Here is a 7,381-nt window from a genome sequence, read left to right on the forward strand (position 1 = left end):
CATTCCCAAGATGACATCAAAATCAACCATGTCTAACTCTACCAAGTCAACAAGGGTATCTCTATTACCAACAAATATCACACACTCCCTCTAGACCCTTTTAACAATCACAGGGTCTCCAACTGAGATAGCTACAGAAAAAGGAACTAACAGACTCTCGAGACAACAATCAAGACACATAGCCACATATGGGGTCATATAAGAAAGACTAGACCCTAGTTCAAGAAAATAATACATATCATGGGAGGAAATTCTCAACATGCCTGTGACAATATTAGGAGATGCCTCAGAATCTTAGCGAGTAGCAAGTGCATACAAGTGGTTTCATCCAGCACTGGTGCCACAAATGGAAGCAGCAGCAGCCATACCCCCCTTTGGTGTGGGAGTAAAAAAAGTAGCAACAGAGGCCCTATTAGCCTAAGAAACTGCTAGAATGGGGCACTCACGTTGTATGAGCCCAAGTTGACCACAATAAAAACATATGACTCTCCCTTTCTCACACTTACCATGATGACTTTGAGCATAGAATCTGTAAGGAGGGCGGCGTGGACCCCACTGAGCACCACTAGTCTAAAATTAGGCACCTTGTGCTTGGGACCCACCACTGAACTAAGATTTAAGACCACTAAAGAACTTTGAGTAAGGAGAGAGAACATTAGCTGAGGAGAATAAGCCCAAAATCCCCTACTTCTTTCGTAGCCACTTACCACTACTTCCACCACTACCCTCGAAAGGCCTAAAATTCCTTCCTTGCTTCTGACTAAGCTCAACTTGCTTCTTCTTCTCATCTTACACTTATTGCATATACACAACTAATCTAGAAATATTCATGTTCTCAATCAACAAGGCCGCCTTGCTTTTAAGAACTAACTCATAGGACAAGCTTATATATTCTAGCGCTCATGCTAGAAACCATCTCGGGAGCATACCTTGGCAATTGATGGAATTTTAAGGCATACTCTTAAACGGACATCCTACTTGCTTCAAGTTCACAAACTCTTCTGCCTTTGCCTCCCTCAACTCTTGAGGGAAAAAACGGTCAATAAAAGCCTTAGAAAAATCTACTCAAGAAGCCAAACTAGCATCAATACCTTTAGACAACTCCTACCCTTCGTACCATTGGTACACTAGATCTTTCAATTAGTAGGAAGCAAGCTCAACACCCTCAATTTCTGAAGCATGCATGATTCGAAAAATCTTTTCTATTTAATCAATGAAACCTTGAGGATCTTTCTCAACCTTAATACCCGATAACATAGGAGGGCTCAACCTCATAAATTGGCTAATTTTTGTGGCCTCGGAAGAAATAATAGTCGGAGTACCATGCTCCGCTTGAGAAGATACTAATTGAGTCAAAAGGTTCATGGAGCAACGAAACTCTACATTAGTATCATCCCTTTGAGGAGACCAATGAGGAATGCCACTCTCATGAGTAGGGTTAGTGGGTGGAACTCCACGAGGATGGCCAGATTCCATAGTCCTATCCCGGGTCTGAACTCCAGAAGTTGGATGTGCTTCATCCATAGGACCCTCAATAGTGTCTGTCTGAGTCTCAGATCTTCTTTGAGGAATGATCTGAAAGATAGCAAATGGAATAGAGGAAATCCAAGACCTTAGACTTAATAGCTTGAGATTGAAACACAAGAAAGGGAAACATTTCCTAAAATTTCTCATAACCTTTCTTTTATAAGTATGGCGCACTTCACACCCATAAAATAAACTCTACTTGACACAGCATTGTAAACACCAAACTGACCATGAATCTAGGCTCTAATATAAACTTGACATGACCCAAACTTCGAACCATGTAGTATAGCTCACATGAATCAAAGGTTGCCTCGATAACCCAACCTAATCATCTTAACATACCATAAGAATCAGAGGGAATCCAACTCACAAATTAGAATAGCAGAAATAATAACATAAGTCAATATTATAGTCATTACGAAAACTATGCCCAAGTTCAAAGTTGCTAACAACACCTCTACATAAACCAAAATCAATAAGTGTTTATGTCGAGACAAGCCCCCAACTATAACCAAACTAAGTCTTAAAGAGTCTAATGATAGAGGCCAAGAGATGACATTTTTCGAAGTAAAGAAGCTCACCGCTTCAAGTCAAGCATAAACCACCTTGATCTACTAATCACAGCACAAGTAATGAAGAAGGTGCTTTGGGCCTACGTCGTGTGTAGACGTATCATTCGAAGACGATTAGAAATTTGAACACTAGCATATAACTCAAGAATAGGTGATAAAATACATCATCAATCAATAACAAGTCAATATATCACATTCACGCACTTATCCATACATATAGATATATCACACGTTAATCTATATATCAAGATATCAAGGTTCGTCACCATTCTTAAACATTAATTCATTAGATATAAAGTGGAGGATTACCATCTCCCACACTTATAGATCATCATGCTTAATACACCAAGGACTTTAGCCACAATCACATTATCATTAGATCGAGGATGTTACCTATGTACACACATTCATTTTACTAAGGGCTTCAGTCACACACATCATCATTCAACAAGGGACCTTACCCAAATACTTAGGCCATTCAAACAAGGGACTTTACCACAAGCCATAAGTGGACTTTACCATAAGTCACTTCATGAGGTGAGGTTCTTTGACCTCAAGAGCTCTTTTTAAGTAATAAACTTTACCTTGCATTTTCATTGGGCAAGGGACTTTATTCTCAAGACATTAGATAAGGCAAGGGACTTTAACCTCAAACCATCACAACCATCATTAGTTGACATTTGGTACTTTACCCTCTTGTCCATGCATCAACACACATTTAATACAATATTTAGGGACTTTAGCCATTTAGCCAATTTCAATACTATACAAGACCTCATGGTGATTATGGGAGCCTTCGTTGCTCAATCATCTCAATAGGCTAATGCCTTCACTTAGTTCAATTATACAATTCCATTCATGGTCATCAAGACCCATACAAGCTATTCACATCTTATTAGGAATTTATTACCACATTCTTACCATACTTGGGTTCAATGTACAATTCAAGTTCATCCCAATATCTAGGGACTTTACCCTTACATTAGCCATCAAACAAAAAGGTTACCAATTTCACAATACATGGCTCATAATACCTTTACAAGGTTATTCAACAATCAGTCATAGTCACATGGGCCATTGCCCTAGATCAACACATTATTAATATGCAACTAATCATTTCACTTAGATATTTTAACAAGCACCTTTTGTGCATACTTATAATAAGGTCATTTTCATGGTAGAAATCATCAAGACAAGGATTACGCAAGACCCTCATGTTAAAAAACATACAACAAGAACCTATATATGCAATCTATATTCAAATACATCTATCAACACAAGTATATACAAGAATCATCATCATTCATTTTTAGGTGTCAAAACACTTTTTCATTTGATTCATAACCAATATATACACTTACTAATTCAAGTGTGAAAGACATGAGATTAGAGATATTTAAAGAGGGAAAGAGATACATGCCTTAAACAACTTGAATCTCCAACAAAGTTGACCTCTTCTTTGACACTAGATGAACACCTCCAAACCCTAGACTTCAATCTTACTTTAACAGCCTTTAGAGTGTATAGGATGTTTAAGTTTTGTAAAATGAAGACTTAGGAGGCTACTATGCCTTATATAGTGAGAGGGTTTAGTTTTTTAGGCATGGTAAATGACCAAAAGGTCCTTGGTTAAAATCTGAAAAATCCACACGTGTAGGGGTACAACTCCCCCTTACGGATCACTTGACAATCGTGACCTAGGGTACGAGTAGTAACCTAACTCATACCCTAGGCTCCTCCTAGGTCAACCATACTATTTTTGGTATGAAAAGGGACCTTTGATTCATAACCAAAGGTACGAATCACCCTCCAATCGTGAGCTCAACTCATGATCAAAACAATTCACTCTAGGTTTAAGACTTTACTCTATACAGTTGGCTAGTATACAACTCGTAAGCTTGGTTATGACCAAGGAAGGACCTTTTCGTATAGAGGATAGTATGTTACCTTAATATACTACTTAGGATACGAAAGGGGAGGGCATGGTGGGTACGAGTCGTGACCTAGGTTACGACTCAAGTACCCCCAACCGTATCTAAGGGCATTAATTTCACCTTTTTCTTCTTCAATTTCTCCCACTCCTTACTAATTCAATTTTCATTAAAGCACTTAAGAGATTTTTTTTTAATCAAATTATGGTCTATCAAAGAAGGAATTAGGCTACTTATTAGGTTACCAAATAAAAAGCTAAAAGCTCAATGGGGGTTAACTAGGATAATACACAGAGGTAGGACACATAAAATGTATAAAAAAGGCTATTAAAGAAATGCCTATATCTTATCTTAAACCCACATTCTTTATTTTGTTTCACACACACACTGGGCAAGTTCTAGACATCACATACAACAAGGAATATACAAAAATCTCACACACATGGCATATGCTCAATTCAATAAGATCATCATAGACTCCTAACCAAATAATAGCACAAATTCAAAATTAAGCCAACATGAAAAAGAGTCACAAACCTGAGCTTAAGAGTTTCAAAAATAGCAATTCACATCAATCAACATGCTTTTACAAATAAACCCACTTGCATTATATAATTAAAAATATCACCAACAAGAATATCTCACTTACTCCTAACCAAAAAAAAAAAATGAGCCAAAATCTAAGAATTTCCCACCCCACAATTACAAATTTACTTTGTCCCCAAAGTTAATTTAAGAGTAAGAGACAGAAATACTTCCTGAGGCCTCTAGGCCTAGCTAATAGCATCTTCACATATAAATGAGATCCATGGGACCCCACACTCAATCTTTGTCATGCTCCAAGCTTAAGTTTATGTTACTCAGACTTTTCATTAACCTATGACTCAACCAAAAACAAAAACTACGTAAAACATAAACTAAAAAACTAAAAAGAAAACATACCTAATTAACTTGGGTTGCCTCCCAAGCAGCGCCTAATTTAGTGTCGCGGCATGACCCATATCAAATTAACTATATTTCTTCACCCTTTTACTCTCTTTTAGGAGCCATTTTTTATTTATTTTAGACCTCTTGAGTTTGCACTCTCAAAGTCCTCATCTCTCTTCACATCAACCTTTATCATGTTGGGACACAGTAATTTCATCTTAGGACTCTTAATCAGGTAATTTGAAGAGGTCTTTGGTGGACTAACCACCCCACACTTTTCCCCTTCAATAGCATTTATCACACACAAATCTTTAATTTGGGGTTTTACAATGGGTGTTTTGTAAATATCAAACACCACTTCTTTATCATCTACACTCATCTTGAGCGTGCCTTCTCTAAAATCAATCAAGGCCTCTCCGGTTGCTAAAAATGGATGCCCCAAAATAATTAGCACCTGTTCATCTACCTCAAAATCAAGAATAATAAAGTCAGCATGTATAATGAATTTACCAACCTTTATGAGGACATCCTCAATTATTCCATCTAGGAGTGTAAATATCCTATCTGCCAGCTGTAACACCTCGATAGCCGATCGTGGTTCTCCCAATCCTAATGTTTTAAAAAGTGATAAGGGTATCAAGTTTATGCTTACCCCCAAGTCACTCAGTGCATGGACCTCTTTACTTCTAATTTGAATGGGAATAGCAAACTTCTCTTGATCTTTCAATTGCTTGGGATCTTTTATGTCATCACAGTACTACACTCTTCAGTGAGTGTTATAGCTCCCACATCTTGAAATTGCACCTTCTTTTCTACCATATTCCTCAGCACTTTGCATACTTAGGCATACTCTGCAAAATATCTAGCAAAGGTAAGTTAATATGAACCTTTTTGAATGTATCAATGAACTTTTTAAATAAGGAATCCTTTTTTGATTTTATTTGCCTTTGAGGGAAGGGCAATAGCAGTGTTTTCTTCACTTCTGGTTTAGCAACCTTTGGCCTCAAGCACTCAGACTTTCTTGAATTTTTAGCAACTTCTTCGGGAACCTGTTTGGTCACCATATCAGCATAAACCTCCTTTGTTGCCTTTGGAGGTTCTCGTTTAAGATCATTACCACTTCTCAAGATGATTGTCATAACCTGCTTTGGAGTTTCTGTGTCAGCTGGCAAACCACCTTGTGGCCTAGTATTCAATGCTTTCTGATTCTGCCCCACTTGTAACTCTAAATTTCTAGTAGCCGCTTGTAAATTTTTTAGGTCTACAGCAAACTGCATCTGATTAGCTAGGATCTGCTTCAACATCTCTTCTGTATTGCTAGTTGACTGACTTGGTTGGGCCTGTGGCTGTGGGCCATTTCATGGCTGATTTATTGGCTGAGTCTGCCACTTCATGTTGTAGGCATTCCCATAGTTTGGCCTTTGAGCATTGCCTACATACATGACAAATTTTGGATTTGAAGCACACATGGCCACTGAATGGCCAGTATTTCTGCATACCTCATATCAACCTGTGGCTTATTGGATGGCATTGACTGTGGCTGTAGGTTTTGTTGCTCCTAATTTTATGTTATTAAATAATGTGTTGATCAAATTCTGTAGCACAAAAACTTGTACTGATAAGGCTGTGAATTGGTCCACCTCCAATACACCCATAATATTTTTGTGGCACTTCTAGAATCTGAATGTCAATCTAGATTTCCTTGTGCTATGTGGTTCAGCAATGTGTATAGCTCATAATAAGTTAGCTCCAACGCTTGACCACCTGTGGCTAAATCTAGCAAAATCTTTATATTATGATCAAGAGCTTCTACAAAAGTATGAAAAAGTACCTCATTAGACTATTGGTGGTGTGGACAATCCCGAAGAAGAGCCTTGAAGCATTCCCAAGCATGATAGAGGTTTTCATCAGGCTTCTATTTGAAGCTCACTATCTCACTGCGAAGTCTAGCGGTCTTGCCTGATAGAAAGAATCTGATAAGGAACTTTCTTGTTAAGTCATCCTATGATGTGATTGAATTGGCTGGCTCTGCATTCAACCACCTTTTAGCTTCCCCCAAAAGTGAATGGGGAAACAGTGTCAGCCTTACATAATCTGGAGTCACCGTAGTCAGAGTGAATATTTAGTAAGCTCAATGAAAGTCTACAAGTGGACTTGTGGATCCTCGTGTGAAAGCCCTGCAAACTGTCCACTACTAATAAAAAGTTGCACCATATTGTGTTTCAACTCAAAATCCCCCCCAGCTTCCTGTCTTTGAATTGGAGAAGTCAAGTTCATTAGAAGTGGGACTACTACTTCCCTAACCTTCATACCAGCTACTTGTTGTTCAGCCATAGGAATAGTATTCTCTTGGTCTTCTTGGAATTGAGGAATTCTGGGGACAAGGATTGTTTCTCTCCTATGTTGATGGTAAAGTTGCTAAGG

General features: G+C 38.1%; 1 non-coding gene across 1 annotated transcript; it reads left to right on the forward strand.

Moving 5' to 3' along the window:
• The first annotated feature begins 6,794 nt into the window (after positions 1–6,794).
• On the forward strand, positions 6,795–6,905 carry LOC124886279. The gene has a single exon (XR_007043365.1). It is a non-coding gene; the product is annotated as a small nucleolar RNA R71 (small nucleolar RNA).
• Positions 6,906–7,381: the final 476 nt, after the last annotated feature.

This window comes from Capsicum annuum, chromosome 7, assembly GCF_002878395.1.
Source record: "Capsicum annuum cultivar UCD-10X-F1 chromosome 7, UCD10Xv1.1, whole genome shotgun sequence".
Taxonomy (NCBI): domain Eukaryota; kingdom Viridiplantae; phylum Streptophyta; class Magnoliopsida; order Solanales; family Solanaceae; genus Capsicum; species Capsicum annuum.